Here is a 24,834-nt window from a genome sequence, read left to right on the forward strand (position 1 = left end):
AAAGACACACAAAATGACTACAAAGATAAATAATCAAACTACAAGGAGACACCAAATGACCACAAAGACACACAAAATGACTACAAAGATAAATAATCAAACTACAAGGAGACACCAAATGACCACAAAGACACACAAAATGACTACAAAGGTAAATAATCAAACTACAAGGAGACACCAAATGACCACAAAGACACACAAAATGACTACAAAGGTAAACAATCAAACTACAAGGAGACACAAAATAACCACAAAGAGACATAAAAAGACCAAAAAAAAGAAACAAAATGACCTCAAAGACACAAAACAACTACAGAGGAACAAAATGACCACAAAGAAACACAAAACGACCAAAAAATAGAAACAAAATTACCTCAAAGAGACACAAAACAACTACAGGGGAACAAAATGACCACGAAGACACAAAACAACAAAAAGACACACAAAACGACCAAAAAAAGAAACAAAATGACCTCAAAGACACAAAACTACCACAGAGGAACAAAATGACCACAAAGAGACACAAAACGACCAAAAAACAGAAACAAAATTACCTCAAAGACACAAAACAACTACAGAGGAACAAAATGACCACAAAGACACAAAACAATACACAAAAACGACCAAAAAAAGAAACAAAATGACCTCAAAGAGACACAAAATGACTACAAAGAGGAACAAAATGACACCAAAGAGACACAAAATGACTACAAAGAGGAACAAAATGACACCAAAGAGACACAAAACGACAACAGAGGAACAAAATGATGTGAAAGACACACAAAACGACCAAAAAAAGAAACAAATTGACCTCAAAGAGACACAAAATGACTACAAAGAGGAACAAAATGACCTCAAAGAGACACAAAACGACAACATAGAGGAACAGAATGACGTCAAAGACACACAAAATGACCAAAAAAAGAAAACAAAATGACCTCTAAGAGACACAAAACAACAACATAGAGGAACAAAATGACGTCAAAGACACACAAAATGACCAAAAAAAGAAAACAAAATGACCTCAAAGAGACACAAAATGACAACATAGAGGAACAAAATGATCGCAAAGAGACACAAAATGACTACAAAGAGGAACAAAACAACTACAAGGAGACACAAAATAAATACAAAGGTAAACAATAAAACTACAAGGGGACACAAAATGACCTCAAAGAGAAACTAAACAACTACGAAGAGGAACAATACAACTACAAGGAGACACAAAGGGACCCTAAAGAGACACAAAAAAACAAAAAGACACACAAAATGACCAAAAAAAGAGAAACTAAATTACCTCAAAGAGACACAAAACCACACAACCATAACAACTACAAAGAGACGCAAGGAGGGGCCTTTGCATAACTGTGCCCTGAGTGTCTCATAATCCACCCATGGGTGTACTGACTTCCTCTTCAAGATGACAAGAAAAAAGACAGGACAAAATAATCTGATACAAGTTGTCAGTACAAAAATGAGTTTGCTTATTGACAACTGTAGTGGAGTGAAACAAGAAGAAACAAAATGAAGGAGACAGACGATATACGTGGTGACATACACCACATTTCTGGCCTCAACACTTCATTAGCAAAATTCCAACGCGACTGTACTTGCGAGCGTGGTGAGGCAACAGTTTGGTTTATTCTTAGATCTGTGAAATCACATTGCATCTTGCCAGTGTCATTTATGCTACCTCACCTCACCCTTTAAAGTTTACTGAGAGACTGCGAATAATACAGGCAGCCACTGTCTCCTTGCCAGGACTTTTAAAGTCCCTGTGAGATTCCTTAGCAGCTTAATTCTGCTCAGTTTCACAAAGACCTATTTAGTTGCAAATAAGTATGGAGGAGCTTGCATTGAGTTTGCTGACATAATTATTTAATGTACTCTGGCATTCTGTCAACAGTTTTTTGAAGCTCTTATGGCGGTGCCCTTGCAGACCGCATCCTGCACAAACTGTGACTTATGTAAGGTAAAACCTTGCCAAAAAGGTCTGAATGATGAATGCCAATGCGACATGAGCCGCATTCGTTACAAACGCGACTAAGCCACCCAGGGGGCAAGCTGCATCACTTAGTTCTTCCACCCACATGGAGCTTTCTGTTTATCATCCACCATCTTGACAAGTTGTTCCTCATCCCCGCGCTTATATGTCCTCCTCGACCGCTTGTCCCCTCCCTCCACTGGCTGGGGAAGTCATAGAAAAAAAGGGGGAGGAGAGGTGCCTTCACAGCGAGGGTTATTTTTCTTCCCTGATCCCTGTCGGATAAGTGTGTTTGCTCTTTTGTGTCCAGGGCTACTCTTAATCAAGAGAAGGTGGAACATAGAAAGAATTTAGAGGGGCTGCTGATAAGGAAAGCATCTGTTTAACATTTTTTCTTACACGCAGGGTTACAGACCAAAGGCAATTTGGCCACAGGAAAGGCAGATAAAAAGGGTATAGCACATTAATGCAGATGTATTCTGAGCACTGCAGACAATACCAAAGCTATTCAGTGAAATTATCTCTCCGCTTGGATTTCAGCTGCTGATGAAATTGATAGTATCGTTTCTGATAGCAGTCTCATTGCTTTTATGATACTGTAGTACAAGAGCTACATTGTCAATCCTGGCTCAATTTTCGTGGTGCTGTACTGGAGATAATTAGGCCTACTACATCTCGTTATGTAATGGACACATCAAATAGTGCACGTCTATATATGCAAGAGAAATGGAGCAAATCGCGAAGGATGACAATCATCCCTTTTCAAGCGCAGGATCTGTGACAGGTGGGGAGCGGACACTAATTTTGCATTTCAAAGCCTTTCCACTGTTCACATCCGACTTCATACCTGTAATCGCCTCTCACAAATATATTTTTAGCCTCTTGGATTCTGCCGTCCCCACTGGCTGCTCCCCGAGGGAAATAACCATTCCCGGTGCTGACATCCACGGTGTGTTCTCTATAGATCAAACAAGCCCGGTCCTGAATTGCCAAGGCCCTGAGGGTCCATGCTGCCAAACACATGAACTGTCTTTGTTAATGCCTGCTGGTCAACTATCAATAACTCCTGAAGGGGTTTTACTCCTCCAGGAGGTGCCGCATTGAAAAGCATCACATAAAGTTACAATTGAGAAAGAAAGCTCAACTTGATCATCAGTGGCTTCAAGTCACGCTCCGCCTTTACTGAAGATCAAATTTAGGCTTCCTCCCTCAGTCTTAAAGCGTTCCGTCTTCTGCCTACCCACTCTCATCCTTTAAAAACACCAATTAAGAGAAAAGTATTTGTGTGTGGGCTTCCACTCAGTTCAAACAAAGACCTAATCATAGAGCATCACTGGCATTGTGGAAAAAAAAACAGCACTTGGCAGAGGGGTAAAGCATTGGCCTGGATTCTGAGAGAAAGTTTGTTCCACTTTCTCTCCACTTTTCACTGGTCTCACAGTGTTTTGTGTTTGTTGCTCCAAAATCAGAGATCAGCACATTTGTTTAATGTGGAAATTAACTTTCATCCTGTCATGCTAAATTTAACATAGTACAAAGCAACCTTTTTTTTTTTCTTTTGGCAGGGGGAGCCGAATAGTGCCGTTTCTCATTTTAGGCAACCTTCACAGAGAGGAAACAAAAATAGAAATATTAAATTCTCTTTTCCAGCAGCCATTTTCAGAAATGATTTCTGCAACACTGGTCCATCAAGGAAGCTTTCTCAAGACGTGGAAACGAGGGAAACATGTTGGCTCTTTCATTCAGAAATCACAGGCGACCTCCACTTGTTCAGCCCATTTGGTGTAGGTTTCCCATTAGCAGCAACTCGTGGGTAATACTCTACACCGCAAAATACTGAATATTTCATTTATTCATGTGTGCAGGAATGCTTGTGATCAACATATAAAAATTGGTGTGAACAGAATAACCTAGGACCTTTATAGACCAATTATCTGTACTATTTCTGTATGTGTAATATCATGTCTGTAATTGATTGTAATTTTAGAATTCCCTTTAAAGATTTGGAGTCACTGTGTATTTTAAGATTAAAAAGTAAACTTTTCTTACAAATACATATATATATATACATAGTTTATATGAGGGGTGTTTAACGCCTCATTGAATGAGTGAAGCAAAGCCAGTGTTTGCATTATGATCATTTCATGGAGCCACACAGCTTTATTCCCCTACGCCACTCTGATCTCTCAGAAGACTCGATGTTTTCCCACGGGTTTAATTATCTGTAAGCGTTGAGGAGGGTAGAAAGGAGGCAGTCTTCATGCATACTGACCAGTGTCAATGCAATTCATAGTGCCAGTCAGACAGAGAGAAAGGAGCAATGCATCATGGTAGGTGTTTGTATCAGTTTTCTTTCCTAGGCCAAGTAATAAAGAAGGAAACTGGACTTGATTGATTTATGAGGCTTCTTAAATGTCATTTAGAAACGCAGCCTGTTGTGTATATATATAACAAGGCAAGGCAGAAAAAAGTGTGGTTTTCCCCTTCATCAATATTCACGGGCACAAATTGTCAGCGTGGCCTTAATAAATTTGATAACGTGCTTTTTTACTATCCCATGCGAGTGCCGCGTAAGATTACAATGAAAGATGAAACAGTGTTTGTGTAACAACACCTTTATTATTCATATGTTTCATTTTGAAGTGGCCTCCTCATTAATCTAGGCTAATTATGGCTGTAACACTTTGGAGACTGGATAGCGGAAACATGCTTGGAGAGAGAAACGCTCTCTCAAAGACACTCAAAACAACTACTGAGGCAATGTAATTTACAGCAAGCTGCCCTAGATAACAGAGAGGCTTGTTTGTGTGCGAGTATGGATCTCATATACACCGTTTACTTTGCACCTAGTTACTTTACCATTTTAAATGCATTTCAAGTAAAGAGTGTGTCACTTTACATTCGCATCAGTGACAGAAACTCAATTTTGACAGTGGCAATGTGAACTTTTTTGACTCTTCTTCAAGCCACGGTAATTACATCACTGACATGAGAGCACTAGAGACATCATTAAAACATCACAACAAGCATCAAGAGGAATTATGTGCTTCATTACGCTTTGTGCGCATCAGGATGAGTAACAACAATGAACTAATAAGAAACAGTCTCCCATCAACTTCTTGGGTGAGACAAAAAATATGTTTATGCTACAATAAACAGCATATAAGACTAGAACAGCGGTCTTATTTTGTATTATACTCTGTAGCGATTCCCAAACAGTGGTACTTTACCCCAGTGGGTACCTCTGCAGTTGCCAGGGGCTACGTGGGAAGATTGTAGAGTAGCTCAACTCACATGAAACAGAAAAAAAGTAGAAATCATGCTGTGATTAGAAAGAAATACCCCTCCTAATGAGTCAGCTGTAACATCTGAACACTACATAACGCAATGGAGAGTGCATGAAAACTTTGTAGGAAGCAAGCTTGTACAGTAAGCTAAAAGTTATAAAACACTGGTTGAGCGAGCTGAAAGTAAATTGTTAAAATAGATAACTAAATTAACAGGCAAACAGTAATATTTATCTAAATGTAACATTTAGGGACACTGAAGATAAAAAATAAATACAGCGCCGGGGAAGGAGGATAATATTCTGAGAAAAAAAAAATCAGAATTTTCTAAATTAAAGTCATAAATTTATGAAAAAAAACCCCACCTCATTTTATGAGATTAAAGTGGTTAATTTACTAAGACAAAAAAAAACTGCCAGGAAGTCTAGTGAGTATGAAGAGCAACAAAGTCCACATAGGGAGGAAGCTGTGACAGATGAATGAATCAAGCACAGGACTTTCACCCAGAAGACTGGGTATCGTGTCCTGTATGAGCCTGCAACAACCTGTATGAGCTTATTATTATTAATTATTTTCAGTTTTTAGGATGTATAAGTACACTGTGTACATAAACAAGTACAGGACATTAACTGTTTTTTTTTGAACGCCCAATCACAACATCCCCTTATGGATCAAAAATAGTTCCAAAATGAAAATTGTGCAGACATCTGGGAAATCACCTAGCCATCAGCTGGAGATCCTGGGCGTCCTAGTAACATCATGAACAGGCCTATTTAGCTATTCTGCTAATGTTTATGTACACAGTGTGCGTTCAGCAGCTTTCTACATCCAAAAATCTGAAAATGATAAGTCAAGTCTAAGAATAATAACTCGCAGGGGGACACAAACCCTGGTGTCCGAGGTGAAAGTTCTATTTTTTTGCCAATTCGTCAACCACAACTTGCTCCCTGTATGGACTTTGTCGCTCTTTATATTACATCACCTGACTTTCTAACAGTAAATTTGTTTGTTTTGTTGTTGTTTGTTGTTGTTTTTTGTTTTTTCTTGAAAATTAACCATTTCAATCTCGGAGAATTTTCAGAGTTTTGTTCTCGTAAACTTACCACTTTAATCTTGGAAATTATTCTCTCAGAATATTACCCCCCTTTCCCTGGCTCCATTTTCCCCCGAAAATGGCCCTAATATGCCATGGTAAATAACTAAAGCTAAAAGCCAATAGTTAAAGCTATAGTCCGTAACTTCTGTCGCCCCCCAGCAGATAATGCGTTATTACAACAAATAAGCCGGCACTTCCATGTACACAGAGTAACACTCGCCACATATCGTGTACACAGAGTAACACTCGCCACACACCGTGTACACAGAGTAACACTCGCTTCACACCATGTACACAGCGCTACACAACGTGGCGAACACCAGGCTGCTAACATTACATTACGTTCATAGCACCATTTCCAAGAAAATAATAAAGTACTAGGTCCAGTACATGTAACAGCAACACATACTACTCATAATATAATTATAAACCAAGTCACTTACTTATCCAACAGCAGCAAGGCAACATCCGTGTCTGCCCTCAGCCCAATTTCTTCCTTCAGGGCTCTCCACCGAGAAAAAGCGACGCCAATACAAATCCTTGTTTGCCTTCTCCGTCGGTCACTTTCCTTCTTTGCTAATAGACCTTCAGCCGAACGTCCAGGCTTTTTCTTTGTGGTAGGATCCACTTCTGAACCATGTCTCGGCCGCTTCTCCACCATGTTGCTTTCTCTTTCTACCTGCGCTCTACTTCTTGCTATGATACTCTCTGCTCTTCCTCCCCCTCCCTTCTTGTTGTGAGGAAGCATTTCCTGTGCGCCAGCGCGGGAATGTCGCCGGTCGACACGCAAACTAAAAATGATATATATTGAAAAATACCGCGAGATGTTAGAGGAGCCGATCGGCTTAATCAGCATTGTGTCATCTCCTCTAGTAGTGGCTTGGGTGAAACGGACATTTACGGATATGTAGAAGTTACGCACTATAGCTTTAAAATAGCTATTGCATTAATGGTAGAAATACTTTTTTTTTACTTAGCTAAAAGTAATGGATACGCATGTATAACATGCATCGTCCAGTTCTCCAAGTAGTACAAATTTAAACTTGACCCAGTGTTGGGCAGTAACACATTACTGGTAAGGCATTACAATAATAATATTTTTTTCCAGTAACAAGTAGTCAGACTAATTACTAATAAAATTTCAGTAACACTATTACAGTTATGCCAAAACCAAACAACTCGTTACTAAGTTACTTTTGTTATCACACTGACTTCACTACTGACTTCAAATACAACAATCACATCAGTGGACTAATTTTCATAATTGTCGTGCTGCACAGGCACATCACCAAGCAGCAAGCTAGTTTGGAAGATGGAAATGCTTACCTTAGGCAGCTGGAAATATTCCCTTTTACTTTGATTTTGTCAGGAGGAAAGATGACAACAACACCAGTGCTGTGGTTAAAGTAATAACTAAACTAAGAACTAAAACTCATTCAACTGTGGAAAACATGTCCCCAAACCTCCGGTCTGAAACACCTTCACTGCTATGACTGATACTACAACAATGTGAAGCTCCAGGAAATACAACCCACCAAAAGGTGAGCCCTCCTTGGCTGCGGACATCAGCCGTAGTGTTACACCGGCTAAACAACCAAAACTCGATTTTAATCATGGGCAGCTGCAAACAACAACAAAGTAATGAAGCTTGTGGCTGGATATGTGGTGGATGAAATGTTACTCCACAAATGGCAGAGTCGTGGGAAAATACCGGTCTTAGACAACTGAAAAATCATTTGCAAGCTATCGAGCCTTAGCTACACTTACTGGCATTACCCAGACATTCACACAGAGGCACACATCAGAATTTTGGGGAGATAAGCAACTACCAATTTTATAGTATGTAACGGAAGGGTAATTTAACAACACTGGATGACAAAGTTTAGAAACCATTGCTCTACAGTACAGTGTCTTTCTGTGACAGCTATGACACTAAATTCTGAGCTTTTAAACCAATTTATTAATATGCGACGGCACTATCTGAGGCACTACGGCATAAGAGAACAACAACATGGCCTTAAATGTTTAGATTTCTCAACTTCTTTAGGTTAAGCACACACTGAAGACTACATTGTCAATATCAGCATTCCTATAATTAGACTAGTGGTAATTGTGCCAGCCGGAGTTCACCTCAGAGACAATATGTACTTCGCTAACTTCAGTAAAAACATTAAAGTCCCTGTGAGATCTGCTGGCAGACTGCTACTTGCTCTTTGAAAGTAAGTTAGAAAATGTAATCAGGTTGTTTGTGATCCAGTTTGCACATTAACTATTGATATCCCGAGCCTTGTGCGATTACATGGCATGGTAAGACTAATTACATTATATTATAATACTAATTACATTCCTAAGGGTCGCATAAAATTGTTGGCTGTCATTTCCATACCAAACTAACATCCAAGGGGCAGGGTGTGCATAATTAGCCTTCAAAATGAGATGCATGCGTACTGGATTACACTGTACTTATCCTGTCTGTTTCTCTGTGCCTCCTTTTTCATTCACATTGATTGCAATAATGCAAGCTGGTGACTGCGTGTGCGCCTTAAATAGGCAAATCACCCATACAGAAAGATGTTGTGCTTGTATGTTAATTTATAGAGCATAAACAGGGTATCTTTGCTTTCATATCCAGCGTGGAGGGCTTTATTATTCTGGTTCTGCTGTATGACACTTCTGGGTTGTGTCCCAGTAGAGAGCCTTGCTGAAACTGGGTCGAATGTTAAATCGGCTGTTGAATCAAGAACAGAGCAGGAAAGCCTCAAAAGGAAGCTTGATGTTCTACAAAAAAAAAAAAAAAAAAAGGTATGATGGTAACAGCATATTCTTGTCATTTAATGATAGTTTCATCATACAGTATGGAGAGATTTGACATTCAAAAGCAGAGTTGTTAATGTGTTAATGTGAAAATGAACATAAGTACTGCTTGTTAGTCAAGTATTAAATAAATTACAAATTCTGCAATGTGATGCAATTACTTTTTCGCCCCAAAAGCTACCGGGGATTTAAGGTGATGCATGAAAAGCATTTTCAAGTACTTTTCCAGTTTTGAATGTTTTGATATATGTATCAAAACATTCGAGTTTCTGGTTTAGGCTGTAGAGAGTGACAAGTCACTCATCAAACGCAGCAGAGAAAGCAGTCATTAGAAAGCAGCTCTGACAGGCTTCGGGATGTTCCAATAATGTTACAACAATTTGTGATGGGTGTTACCGCAGCTTTCACACAGTGGTAGTGGAAGCTGATTCCTAGCTGGTTAGGTCAGGGGGTGGGTTCATTTGTCTGATTACACATTCATTTGTGAATAATGTATTTGAAGATAATGGGATGTTTAATGACGCAATACTTGCAAATAGCTTGCAAAAAAGGAATGAAGGACCAAGACTCATGCCATGCATTTTCATAACATTTTCTACATTTGTTTTCTGGGAACAAAGTAAAGGTAGAACCCCAAGGGCAATTTGGATGTGTAGCTCTATCTGAATGACGAAAACACTGTCTTGATTAAAGTTTGCCCTGTCCTTGACATGGAAAAATCTTGGTTGAAGACCAGATGGTTTCTTCTGAGGGAAGAGAAAACATTCTGTTTGTCTCTTGTAAAGATGCACACAGTGAGCACTGGAAACAGCATTTTCCAATTGGTTGGCAAATTCAATACACTTCAGAGAGTCCTGATAATTGAATGTTACAACTCGGTAATAGTTCTCATTGTCCGGCTCCCTGTGGTATTCCTCTTGTAAAAGTCATGGCTATCCAAACAGGATGCTGTCATGGTGGACCCACAATGTCATATAAGATTTGTATTAACTCAACTAAATTAAGGATATTTTCTTAATTTAGGATATTTTACAGAAGCAGCTTATGGGTTGGTGTATCAGTGAATGACACAAGTGAGAACTATGACCTTCCAAGCAAAGAATATAAAGTAATCTGGACAATATTAAAAAAACCCAAGAGCTTAAAAAAGTAATAGTTATGAATTATGAATTTGTAGGGCTGCCCCTGACTAAGTATTTTCCTAGTCACCCAGCAGTCATCATTTCAGGCCATTAGTCGATAAGTCGCCTGCATGTTTACAATATCAATTTAATGATTAAATGATATGTTTTGGGCGGGGCAACACAATGGTTTGAGTTGAAGGTGTGAGAAAGAATAGTATCAGTAACATTGTTAACACTGTGCTACATTACAGAGAAATACAAAACCGTACTAATGAACCTTCATTAATATAGGCCTATGTTTTATCTACAAGTGCACGTCACACACTGAGCGAGCCGCCTGTTAATGACTAATGATTGTGCTAAGTGGCTAATGGGCATGTAGCTACTGACATGTTTCAGATGATACGTCATGTTTGTAGTCGACCAATGAAGATGAGTTTACATATCACCTTGGGTTCGTCCTTCACCTTCTCAAAATGATCCCACACTTTGGATTTCCTGCCCGACATGTTATTTACTAGCCTGTGGAATAACTGCAGGTACCAGCCCTCGAAATTAGAGGCCGTACACATGCCATGTCTGTAATCGTCGTGAGGTAAACGTGAGGTCGGGCACTGAGTGCTACTCTTGTGCCTTTTCTGTGCCAGCTTTTAAAAGCAAGGTGGCAGGTTGCGTCTGAGGTGCATAGTCGATCTTCTTCCAGGCGCTGTTTATAAGTGTGTAGGCCTATCGTCTGTGGAACAGATGTAAAGCTCTGGGTAGCCCTGCACTAACATGAACAAGATTCCAGAAACAGAACCTTATAGTTGCTGTGGCTAACGTATTTGCAAATATTTGCCAGTGCAACATTTGCTTATGACGAGGCTAATATTCATTCTTTTATCAGCTCTGTTTTGGTTTCCACCACATGGTGACTAAAACTGGGGCTAAAGCTAGCTAGATGTCCTTCTTTGTTCACAAGCAAGTTGTAGGTGTCCCTCAACCAAAGATTTTCCTAGTTGACTTGTGGTTGCCAGTTCAAGACATTAGTCAACTTCTTGTTGCATGCACATTAAAATAATTTAACTATTTAAATATATATTTTTTGGGGCATCAGAAAATGGTTTGAGTTTCAGGGCTGAGAAAAAAAAATGTCATAGACAACATTGTCAACACCGTATTAATGAGCTTTTAAAATACAAATTTTAAAAGTGCTCAATGAAGCAGGCAGCCTGACACTGAAAACAGCATTGATTCTGAATGTGCTGGAACAAGCAGCAATGAGATAATTTAATAGTAATTTATTTCAACACACAATTTATGAACTTGTAACACCAACACAATAACTTATGAAACAAATGATAAATACTGTACTGCTGTCATGATCCTCTCTCTGAGCAGCTTCAGCTGGAGATAAACTCTCAGGCAGATCTGACACTGTCAAGTATGCCTCGTCCTATTTCTCTGCATCAAGGAATGACAAGCTCTTAAAACACGGGTCTATGGCAGCAGTTCGGAAATATATGCTGGTTTCCAGACTTGCTGTGAGTTCCCATCTGTTGTCTTCTTAGGTTAGTTTTCTCTACACTGCTTTCGTCATCGCTCTTTCATCTTTGTGCAGCATCAAGTGTGTCATTCACAAGGCGTATCTCCCTAATAGAGTTTCTTTTTTTACTCTGACTAACCGACCAATAAAGACTTGGTTGACTAAAACACTCTTCATAGACTAGGAGTTGGGTTCACTAGGGCAGCACTAACTGGTTGCCAACTTTTTCTGTCTGCTGTTTGGTGCTGCACAGGGTTTACTTACTATGACATCTTTTTCCTAACATTAACCAAGATGTTATAGTTGCCTAAACTAACCAAACTTTATCTACATTGCTCAAAGTTATATTGCAGGAGTTACAGGAAAAACTGCTCTAAAAATGTATCAGTGGCTCCATCAGCCCTTAGTCCACAGAATGTGTGCTCTCTCACCTCAGACACAATTTCTCTCTGACCTGCATGTGCCAAAATTTCTCATATTACATTTTGAATGGTGTCGGACATCCAGCTGTTTCTTTGTCGAAGCCACTCACATGCACTGGGCAAATTATATGTTCACTCATTGGTCCTATTCATGAAATTTCAGTAAATCCATGAGTAGATTTGCACAAAAACCTCGGTAGTAAAAACCTGCAAACTCAGATTTGATCATAGGGCACGTGTATGTTCATGAATCATAAACTGACAGCATGCTCCTACTAGTCAGCAATTAGCATACATCCCACCCATGAATAGCCAATGAATTACTATGGACAGGTACATCCTGTCAACTTGCAAACATGGAGCAAAGAAAGACAGGGAGAGAGAAAATGTTTCAGAAGCTGAGATTGAGAAGTTATTTTGGGTGAAATGGAGTTGAGAAAAAATATTTTATAATACATATAATAATTTATTATGTTAGTATTTGGGGTCTGACAGGGACAAGTAAATCAAAGGCCTGGAAGAAGGTAACAGTATTATTGGACAGACCTCTCTGTCAGGAATCAGACAGCAACATGCCTCCACTGCAGTAGTCAAAAACAAATTCAGAAGGTAAGGTGATGTACGTGTTAAGTGTTACATCAATATACATTCTGGTAGCCATCATGGATAGCTTAGTGTTTGGTCAGAAACGTGGTTCTCACAGTCTCGCTACAACGTCGTGCTCCAAAGGCATCTCTGTATTGTGAACATAACAGAGCACAATACGGATTAAAATTCTAATTTCTAATAATGACAAGCAATATTTATGTGCGTTTCCCTTTTTACACAAGCACTACGAGCAGTAGGAAGCAGGTGTATATATATATAAGTGTGGCTACTAAGATATTGATAAATGAAAAAAACTACAAGTAAATTTCCTTCTGCAAACAGTTTATGCACAAATTCGCTCTGCTCGTGTTTCATGAATGAGACCCATTGTCCGCTTGATCATTAGCTAACATAAAACTCCATCCCGATATGCCAACGCAGTGGAAGTCCCTTGCATCGAAGGAATTTTATGGATCTAAATAGCAGCTCCAAAACTGTTGTGGCAATTTTCTGGTCTGTCTCAGCCTTTTCAGCCTGCGTGGGCCGCTGACAAGTTTCTACTACTGCAAGTCTCTCCCCAGGTTTAGCAGACCTCGACCCTTGCACTTTAATCACCTGACATGATAAGATCGGATTAATTAATTCAATTGCACTTTTTTTTTTTTCCCCATAACATTCCTGATGGGCACATTATGACATGAAATTTAAAGCAAATGTTCAAATAGCCCATTAGTTACAGTAAAATAGCCAACTCTTTACGGATGGTGCTGCACTACTTCATACAGACAAGGGGTGGAACAACACAATCAGCTCCCACCATCCCGCGCCCATGTTTGTGAATCACTTCCGTCACATTGATTCTGATCCTTTTGGAAGTCCTTCTCTCTTTTTTCCAAAAAACAAATTACTGAGATCCAACTATCCTGACATGGCAAACAAAGCCCTGGCAGCCCGTTGATTAAATAGCCCTCGCCTGTATCGCACTTGTACGTATTAACCACTTGGCATCATAAGGGCAAAATGTAATTCCTTTGTCTACATTAGGCTAAACATCCAGATAAGTGTACGCATGGTTGATAGTACGCTACCACTGGTGATTAATTACAGAGAGAGAGATACAGAGCATCGTCCAGAAAAGTATCCAGAACGACAGTCAGAGACAAATAGGAAAGTCTGGTAATTCCAAGAACTGACACAACAAACGTATTATCCAGCTCTTATCTTTGCAGGGAAAACTGTATTCGAGGCACTCGCGCAGTAGATAGAGGAAGCACAAATTGCTGCATGGGTCCACAGCGCTAAAGCACAAAACCATACAGCACAGACTGTATCTGATGAGGTTCTGAGGCAGTACAAGGAGGTTAGTCACACTGATCAGTCTCTCAGGGGCCATTCATTTCGTACGATAATAGTATTGAAAATGTGACATGGCACGACCAGAATTACATCTTCAACAGAGGGTATCACTTAAATATTGCTCTTTAAAGAACTCCTTTCTCTTGAGTGGTACTACATGTTTTGACGTCAGTGCCATGAGTTCAATGCCATAATTGGAGGAGTATACTTGACACAGTCCTGGAAATCTCATAAAGTTTTGCTGACATGCATTATGCATTCTGGTGCATTCATAGTTTAGAAAACAAATTTATTCTCAACATCATCCTCCATTTTGTATGAGTCTAGAATAACACCAGTATTTTTCAAAAGAATAGTAATTAGGCCGAACACCTCGCGACTCAGTGTGCCGATATAATTTAATAAGAGGCAAATTCAGTTGAGAAATCCATCTGCTTTCTTGTGTTGAGTGTTGCATACATTTTGCACATTCACACTTCAAAGTGAGAGGTTGACTTCCAGAATCACACAAGCAAATTTTGAATTCTCATGCAGCACTGAGTGATTGAAAATAAGAGCATGCACTTTTCATATTGTTGCTTTTATCAATTTCACTTTGGAGACTGAAGTAGTTTTGACACTTGCTTCCCATAAACAACAGTTGGGGGTAAAAAATAGCACTTTTCCCTGCATATCACAGAGGCTGATTCTCACATAAAGAAAACATGTCTTCAGTTGTCAAGCTGCTTTGTGAGCCTTCCAAAGGGGCTGCAGACAAATATACTTCACAATAGGGGGAAAAAAGCTACAGTGGGCTTTCACACACCCATTTTCTCTGCCTTTCTGTGACTCGTAAACTGTGAGCCCTAACAGTGCGGACCATTTTGTTCGCTACAGCTCAGATGCACCTTTAATATTTTTTGCTCTTTCTCCTCCAATTGCGAGGCTTCGAATTCTGGCCAGAATGAGAGAGGGCATACGGCATGCAACAGTGTGCCATCTCCAAATCACCACCAGGCAAACAGACGGATGGCATGCATCATTACTGTGAGTTAATGGAGCAGTAGTTAAGATTCTGCATATATGCAGACTCATAGACTCCTTGTCCAAATTGTTTCAGGCTTTGCATCCTGCATGGTAAGCATGTGTGTGTGTGTGAGCAGAAAATGTCTGTGTGACTAAAATGCATATTCATTTATAAACCAAAGAGGGGAAGTTTATAGCTGGGAGGAGAAGTGGAGGGCACAGGCTCTTACTACAAGCAAGAAGTCCAAAAAACATCAAGAGTTGGATTATCTTGGAAAAGGCCACCAGCTGTTCCCGCTTGTCTTTAACAATGCATCAGCCTGATGGCAATTTCCACTCCATCATGGAGCTCAATTTCCAAAATGTGCTGCCAGACTATTTGATATTTATCGTGGAATTGGCAAGTACTGTTAGCTTCTGTTCTGAAACGTACCAGCAGCCAAGACCCTGCATTACTCATGCACCCACGGTATGGTAGACTTTGGCCTATTAATTTTGTTCCAGGATATGAGTAATGGCTGTGCCATTCTCTATGTGGCCACAGGAGTATTTTCCTTTGATTTCTTGATCATGTAGAAACTCCAAAGTTCAAATAATGTAAGTCTGTGCTAACTTTGTCTTGTATTAGAGGTAATATTAATATTAATAGTAGCATTAAAGCAGCATGAATACAAAATGTCAGTTAATAAAGCCATCCAAGGAAAGTGTTGTTGCATTCTAAATTTCATTGCTATGAAAACTGTCGATGTCAGGGGACATTTGTCTTCCCTCAAGCCACAAATTTAGCACATGAGCTATGAATGTACAGCCACAACATAAAAACCAAAGACAGATGAAGAGAATAACAGTGATCATCTTTTATGTTTCAGTGTTCTGCTGGGAAACATTGGGGACTGGCATTCATATGGATGCCACTTGATACACAGGACCTACCCAAACACCACTGCAGACCAAGTTACGTCCCCTCATGGCAACGACATTCCCCAGTGGCAGTGCCCCCCTCCCCAGCAGGACAAAGCGTTACCCTACACTGCATAAACAGCTCAGCAATGACCTGAGGAACCTGACAAAGAACTTAAAGCACCGACTTGGCTTCCAAATTCCCCAGATCCTAATCCGACTGAGCATCTGTGGCATGTGCTGTTATCCCAGAGCCAAGTCCGATCCATGGTGGGCCCTCCTTGGATTGGACTTGGCTTTGACCTATTGAGGCATTGACATAGGCGTTGGCGGCGGATCCTTTGAGTCCTGCAGGTTGTGGGATACTGGCATATCCCACACATGCTTGGCCTGGTCAACATCTCAAGCTCCTCTCACATTTCCTGGGCAATTTCTGAGCAATTTTTGTGGTGTGCAGGGTTGGAAACTAACTTTTTTGTCCAGCTGCCATAGTAGTCAATAGATTCCAAAGTCTACCAGCCACTCAGCAGATTACCAATGCTTTTTTTGGCTGGTGAGTGAAGAAAATCTAGCAGCCACTTGCATATTTTCACATCATTTGGCTGGTGGCTGGTGCTAATTTCCAACCCTGGTGGTGTGGCATGGCGCATTGTATTGCTGAAGGGCCACTGCTATTGGGAAATGCTGTTGCCATGGGGTGTCTAGTTGCATCCACATGAATGTCAGGACCCAAGGTTTCCCATCTGAACATTGCATAGTAACAAGATGATCAATGTTAGTCACTTCACCTGTCTGTGGTTTTAATGTTACGGCTGATCGGTGTGTGGTTATGAAGCCTCATCCTCAGGTGACCTTATATTAACAGATTTCTGCTGTCCGTCACACTTCTCCCTGCCATCTGCATTAGTCAAGTAAAGACGGCTGCTCCTTCTCATCCTCTCTCTCTTTTTTGCCATTTAATCAATGCAGACTTACACCCACAGTCTTCCGGGGAGCAGACGACAAATGATTAGCAATCATTTTGTTTAGGCTGCTGCCGAGGGAAATCTAACTCTCAGGGTTAATGTCCTATATGACACGGGGTAAGCTGAGGAGGAGGGATCTCCCTGCTTATCTGCTGATCAGCACTTTGGGTTATCCCTCTTCTGGTGACTGATATTAAGTAAGGTGCTGCCGAGGTGGGAGGTTCACTGTAATTGTAGGCAAATTATTTTGAGAGGAAAGTTGCTCCCTTCTCTGATGCATATCAATGAGAAAGCTGAGAGCTCCACCTAATCAATCAGTGCAGAAAGCCAAATCGCTCAGGTTAGTGTTGTCAGGTTTTTGGCCATCACAGATACCCTTCTCAATGTGCTTGATGCCCCATTCAAAGGGAAGGGAAAGCAGAAAATAGTGCTTTGCTGGTGCCATGTAAGTCCTATTTGATAATGAGTTTTTGCTATTACCTTAACTATCAAACTGAAATTAATAAATTAGCTACAGCTCATAAGGTCTACTCATAATCAGCGAGGAAATCGTAGAGAAAGTCAATACAAAATGAGTTTCGAGGTCAAAGTTTTCTCCTGATAGCCATGATTTTGTCCCTCCACCTGCTGTAATTGGTGGTAAATTGGTCTTCATAATGAGTAGAGGGACAACAATCATCCTCTTGGGCAATCAAATAGGTCAGTTAAAATGCTGGCTGCTCTTTTGTATCGAGCAAATCGCTCAAAGTCGAGATGAGACTTTTCCCACATTTCTTTAAATGGCCCAGTTTGGTTTGTTTATGAGAACAAACAAGGATATTTGTAGTCAAAGGAGGCCGTTTGAAGGTCTGGGGAAACTTTTATAGTTTAATCATCGCTTGTGAGAAATGATTTAAATCACATGGAGCACAGAATCTCATAAAAGCCACCAAATATGCTACTGTTTTTGTGTCTCGGTTTCTGTGACACAAAAACCTTGCCAACCACAAAATTATTTATGCTTTGGTTTTGTGTTTTGCTGCTACTTTACCAGATGCTGACCCTGCTCTAATTTAATGTAAAAAACACTATGAGACAAAAAGGGGAAAAGTCAATAATTATAATGGAAAGCCCCAGAGAGATCTTGGAGACCATTAATAATGGGTATAATTTCCCCACTGGCTACTCTATTGCATGATGTTTGACAGATTATTTTCCCATGCTGAATGAAATGAAACAGCAGCAGTATGAAGACAAATGTTTTTACAGATGGGAAGAAGAGAGTCAATGCAAGTTGTTTAAGAAGTTTGTTTTTTATCATGCTGATACTATATGGCAGCTTCAAAGTATTTTCGTGTCTTTAATTTAGAAAGAAGTATTTCTATACATCTGCCTCACTACTGCGTGTACACCTGGTGACAATCCTAGATAGATGAATGCAATTAAAGACAGCATGTTGTCAGCTTCCACCAGACAGTGTACTTCACATAAACACCCTGCGCTGTATTTAACAGTCGCTGATAAACAACTTGAAAAGGGACAAGAGAAAGCAAAGAACTTTTGCAAAGATTGGCTTAACATCTTTTCCAAAGCCCTGAACAGTGAGCACACCCTCGTCTACAGCTTCTACATAACACGGGAAATAAAAAGCAGGTATGTCAGCAAGAAAAGGACCAACTCCGTAGAGTCCAGGTGGGAGCGATGGAGAGGAGGGGGCAGATGCTAAGAAAAGAGATGCCGGTGGAAACTGTTAATGAATGGCTATTGGAAACTCTGGGCGGACGCTGCGTTGAAATGCTTACTCGTCCGTGATTAATGACTACTAGGCTGCCGTAATAGGTACCACTGGGACCTCAGACACTGGCACCTTTTTATAGAATAGCCCCAAAAGAAAAAAGATGAAGTCCCCATTACAGTGCTTCTTCAAGGCAAAGAAAAAGGTCTCAATGTGGCCCAGGGAGCTACAGTCATATCATAATGTAGCTTTTCTCCACACAGCAAAAAGGTTTTGTCAAATCAACTGAAAGAATTAATCACATGAAACACCTGAATGGTTCATTGCTCAGCAACTCTGCTGCAAGAGTGGACCGCTGCTTTTGTCCTGTTTGTTGATGTAGAATGTCATTTATTGTGTTTCTGTAATTATCAATGATTACGAACACAATTAAAATCCAACAATTTTGGATTGATATACTTTTTAGAAAAAAGTAGGTTTGCATGGACAATCAATTTGCAGACAATTTAACCCTTCACATATCTAACAAACTCTAAAAGGGTCTTTTCCAAATTGCTCATAAACGTGCTCAGAGCTTCACACACTGATTCGGAAACTAACACTTGTATGTGCATGACCGCAATGCATGCAGTGGCCGATAAATTATTCATATGTCTTTTGTTCTACACATTACCTAATCCTCAGAGTAAGGAACAGAGTGCATCTCAGGTTCCTGTTACAATCCATTTGACTTTAAAACAACTTTGACTGGGTGTGTGCGTGTGTGGCCCTATACACTGCTCGGGCCAGAGAGTAACATCATATCCTGGCTGCTTTATCCAAATAAACATTCATCTTTGCACTCCAAAAGCACTTTTTGTGAAATACATAAATTCACTAAATTAATCTTACTGTGTTCCACATGCAGTCAGGCACAGCAATTCCGAAATGAATTAATCACCCACAACACAATTGCCTTGTTTGCATTTTTCAAGGTTATTTTGAACTGATTACATGTAAGCAAGGTTGGTTAAGGAGAGAATATTTGTTGTTGGTAACAAATAAACACAAGCTGGTTTTTGTTGCTTTTGTTTGCTCAAGTGCTCGAACTGGGGCATTTTAAGGTGAATTTTTAAGTTTGTAATACAGTCCGCTAAGATTCCAATTTGGTTTCAATTTGTCTCATCTCCATGGTACTGCAGGTTACTGATTTGTAAATGTTGTTCTGTATCTTTCTGCATGATGATTTACTCTTGGAAATAACATTTACTGTCGTGCAGTCTCATCAGTGAAATTAATTTTAGCAGTTGAGGGAGCGTGGTACACAGGAACATTCTTATCGCACAGTTTAAGAAAGGAAAACATTATAAAACACAAGTCAAATGTTGTGAACACAAGGTATAATACGTTTCTGTAAAGTGATTTGATTCTGACAACACTCCATGCTGCATAAAAGAAGTGCCTCTTTAGGCATTTATTTTACCCTTAAAACTCATCTGTTAATCAAAATTACAAATTTACAAGTTTTTTCAATGGAAACAAAATCCCTTCATGCCTTAAAATGGCTTAGATGTTACTATACACATGTGCCTCTTTTAGTATGTGCAGGTAAATGAATATGCAAATTCGTCCCACCTCTATCTCCACCGGCCATCTCCCAGCAGCTCAAGCGTATCTGCTCACCTTCAACTCTGCTCAAACACACAAAACTGCTTGTAAACGATAATAGATAACTCGTGCCTTCAGCTTGACTATGCTATCAAAAAGCTTGTAATGTGTTGCTCATGTTAGATAAACTTGATTGCCAGCTCCAACAAGCTGAAGTGAAGGTGAAAATGCTCTGATACCCCTCAATTTGCCATAGTGTGATGGGAGTAGTTCCTTAGGTCTGTTATGAAACAAATCCAGGAAGCCAGAATTCATATTTTTGGAGACTGTCATTGGCACAAGGCAAAACTGCTCGGCCATGGCTAGGGTTGGGCATCAAAACCTGGTACATCTGGTACCTACCGCTGGTTAAAGTGCAGGAGTTTGTTAAGTTAGCATGCAAAGTTAGCCTCCCTTAAGGTGGAATGTTAAGATGGACTAGCTATTCACATTGTAGTGACAATCTCAGCCACTCCTAAACAGATGATGGAGAAGTGTTTTGTTCCTGAGTCTCTCCTGAGTTAGCGAGACAATTGACCCGAACTCAAAATTTATTTTGCTGTTATTAGTACTGTAACTGATATGTAGTGTAAAATTTTTGTGGTTAGTGAAAGGTTTTATTTATTAGGTGAATTTGTTGAGTGTTTTGTTTTTTACTCATAATGATATATTTAAGGGATCTTTAAACTGTTAAGAGGTAATTTGTTGTTAAATTTCAAGTTTAAATTTACCTTTGTAATAAAAACAAAAGTTTCTTAATGCCATTGAGTGTCATTTTTTCCTTTATTTATTTATTTTTTTAAAGAATTGGTTCAGGCACCATTTATGCACCAGTGACATCTTAAAAGTATTGTTTTAGCACCGGTGTCTAAAAAAAAGCCATAGCCAAGACTGGTGTTTAAAAAAGAAAGTATTATCTATAGTTTTTATAGCACATAACTAATAATTTATTGTAACCCCTTGCAGGCATACAGGGATGTGGGTAATCATCATGTTTTATTTACATACAAAACATTAATTAATAGGTAACAAGTGCATTGCTGGGACAATTATGACTTAAACATCACCCACACAGTCAAAAAACGCAGCCTCTGTTAGTCGGGATATGAAAATGCATTAGCTGTTATCCTGGTTATCAATTTTCATGTGAATGAAGCCTCTGTTGCACACATTACAATTCCTCTAAATTTTCATGGTGAACCCTCATTTAAGTTCAAACTGTACCTATGTTCACAACATGTCTTGTAACATATTAAAACACTATATGGACATGGAAACAAGGTTACGAACTTGATTTTGCATTGCCTGCATGCTTACATGTGTTCCTCATGACTATATATGAACGATACAACCAAACCAGGATGCACTTGTAAAAACATCGCTTCTCATTGCTATGACCACCGTTTTAGTTATGATAACACTACTGCTGAGGTAATTTCTGTTATCAAAGCAACACATGCACGCACAAGCTTTTACACCATCTGATAAACTCACATGGTAGATGTAATCACTGACACAATGCAACACACTAAAACCTTCAAGGATGTACACCACTAAAAAATGATTTATTACCTGCAATGCATCCCATGTAGTATACCATCTACAGTGCCCATAGAGCTATTCTTATGTGGGGAGAACAAAAAGAAAAGTAAGAGATGATCGCTGGGCGTCAATATACCATTTGCCCAGGATACCAAGAGTCCCCCATAGCCAAGAATTATAACTACTACCTTAAAGCAGTAGGTATAGAAGCCATAGAAATGTTTTAAATTGGATAAATGAAAGACACTATCACAAAGAGAAACATTTCAGATCCTCAACTTAAGGGTCATTATTTAATTATTTTTCTTCATAACTGTGTATATTTGATGCCATTAATTATTCAGGATGACTTTGCTAACCTTAAGATATTGGTGCCTTGTTAGAATTTACTTAATTATATCCATTCCACTTTACTGGCTGCACCTGTGACAATTATCCAGTGCTACTCTGATTGCCTGGCAGCTGACACCAGCCTTGGTTTTTTCTGCGAGCTGCCACTTGTTTTTAATAAGCGCTGTTAAAGACTGTGAGTTGAGACATGTAGGCACTAAGCCCATTTATTAAAGGCTTTTTTAACTTTTGCAAAGCAGTGTGCCTTGGTATTTTTTTTTAAGTTGTGACTTATTGATCCCAAAGCAAAGTACATGTTTAACCTCTCTCTTCTTTCTTGGTCTCAAGATATGTCCTTGGATCCAAAGGGCAGCTGCTTTTTGATACCTGTATGTGTGATGTAGCACTCCTTTGCGAATTTACTGGCATTTGCTCTTGCTATATATCCTCACAGAGTCAGTTTGAAACCTGTATAATTGTTTGAGAGCTTTTTTTTGGCAGAGTCAAGATTTCAATGTTATCATAGCAAATAGCACAGGTGGAATAACCTGCAAAACATTAAATCTGTTTTGTAATGACTTCATTTTTTCTTTACTGGATGTGAATTTACCACCCAAACATTAATGTAACTGCTTTTAACTCATTAAGTCTTTGCACTCAAGCCCCGAGGCAAGACTGACAAGTGCAAAGACAAGTCCCAAGTCCTACACTTTTAAGTTTCAGTTCCTAAACAAGCTACAATATGGTCTTTGCCAAATGTAATGCCAATTACAAACCAAGTAGTGTTTTATTCATGTACAAGGTTGCTTAACTGTCATGCAGCCGCCCGCCACTAGTGGGTGCTACAGAGCCATCAGACAGCAGTCCCCCTCCCCGCGGTAATGCACGAGTAGACTGGAGTTTTAAAACATAGCGGTGGGAAATAAGAGAGATGTCCTCTCACGGTTTGGCAGTACTTTGATCTCGAAAATGAAAACAAGGTAGGCTGTGTCAGAAAATAAACTGGCATATAATCACTCAACTGGAGCAATGACCATACAACATTCAACTCAAGCATCTGGGTGTTAACCTGCACAGAACAACGGCTGCTGCTGCTAGAAGTGCTCGCCACACACAGCCCAAATTGACATCGTTCACCCGGAGACGCTGTGATCCTGCCCGGTCTGAGAAGGTAACGCAGCTCATCACGACAATGACCTCGCAAGATATGCTTCCACTTAATTTTGTTGAAGGTAAAAGCTTCAGGAAGTTAAAGCAATATTTTGAGCCTGAATGTTCATGTTCACATTCATCCTGCATGGCACAAAGTGTGTCGTACTTCAGCGGCATTTAAAATCCAACATGGTTGTTGAGGATTGTGATTAAAGGCTTCAAAGGGCTCTTAATGCACACAATATGTTTTGGGACAATGTTTCAAATACTTAATAAATTGTGGTAAACTTTGTTTTCAGAGTGTTTACGCTTTTTCTGACTAGACGACTAGTCTTAATTAAAATTTTCGTTTAGTCGACAGGGAAATTAGTCGCCAGGGAAATCCCTAGTTAATATTAGCCTAAACTTACCATTTGTGCAACTTCAAATGTTAAATAAAGCTGTTGCGTCTCCATCTGAAATTTTCAACCCACATGTTGTGCATACAGCAATTGCTAACTACCACATATTTTTTGGATGCAAACGAAATCATCTTTGGTATAATTTTTTCCAACTGGCGTTCAGTTACGTATCATTGGTTCTTCGTGGTTCTTTCCTGTAACTTGATTGGATGCTGTCGGATTGGTTCAAAAAAAGTGGATCACCTGGGGAATGAAGTGTCCACTTCCTGGCAATGAATCACGTTAACGTTAGTTGAATTGATGGATTGATTCATGGCAAACTTTTTAAATAACATACTTCCTAATGTTTGGGGTTCGGGGGGAGGTATCAAGTGTTTTCAAGTAACAAGGCTCAAGTCCAAGTGAAGTCACTGGTGTAAAAATCTTAGTCGAGTTGCAAGTTATTTTTTCATTTTGTCAAGTCGATTCTAAAGTCATCAAATTTGGGAACTGAATAAGATTGGAGTCCAAGTAATGTGACTCAAGTCTTCGTTTGCTGTATCGTTTAATCCCATCATGGGGAGTTGGAAAGTTTGGAGTCAGAACACAGTTGAAATTTCATAAAGCATGCATGAATTTTGTAGAGAAAGGGCATTGAAAATAGAATTAAATTAAAAATATCATGTTATTTAGAGTTGGCGCCACTAACAATTTCCTCACATTGACGGCATCATTCATGTCATCTGCGCATTCGAGCAATACTTATGGTGGATGCATCGAATTGATTCACAAATTGGGCTAAACTGAAATGTAAAGATCAGCCTGTGGATGTTCACTCTTTTCGAGCACAACATTTTCTGTCAGACATGACAACACTACATTATCTGGACATAATCGGAGTCACTCGGCTACATCCTCTCTTCCCCAGTTTATTCTACATGACATAATCCCTCTTTGTTCCCCTTCAACACAGAAAGCCAACCTGTTCACAAGCCTCTTTGAAAAAGTCCCTTTTCATGGGGTC

This window comes from Epinephelus lanceolatus, chromosome 22 (assembly GCF_041903045.1).
Source record: "Epinephelus lanceolatus isolate andai-2023 chromosome 22, ASM4190304v1, whole genome shotgun sequence".
Lineage (NCBI taxonomy): Eukaryota > Metazoa > Chordata > Actinopteri > Perciformes > Serranidae > Epinephelus > Epinephelus lanceolatus.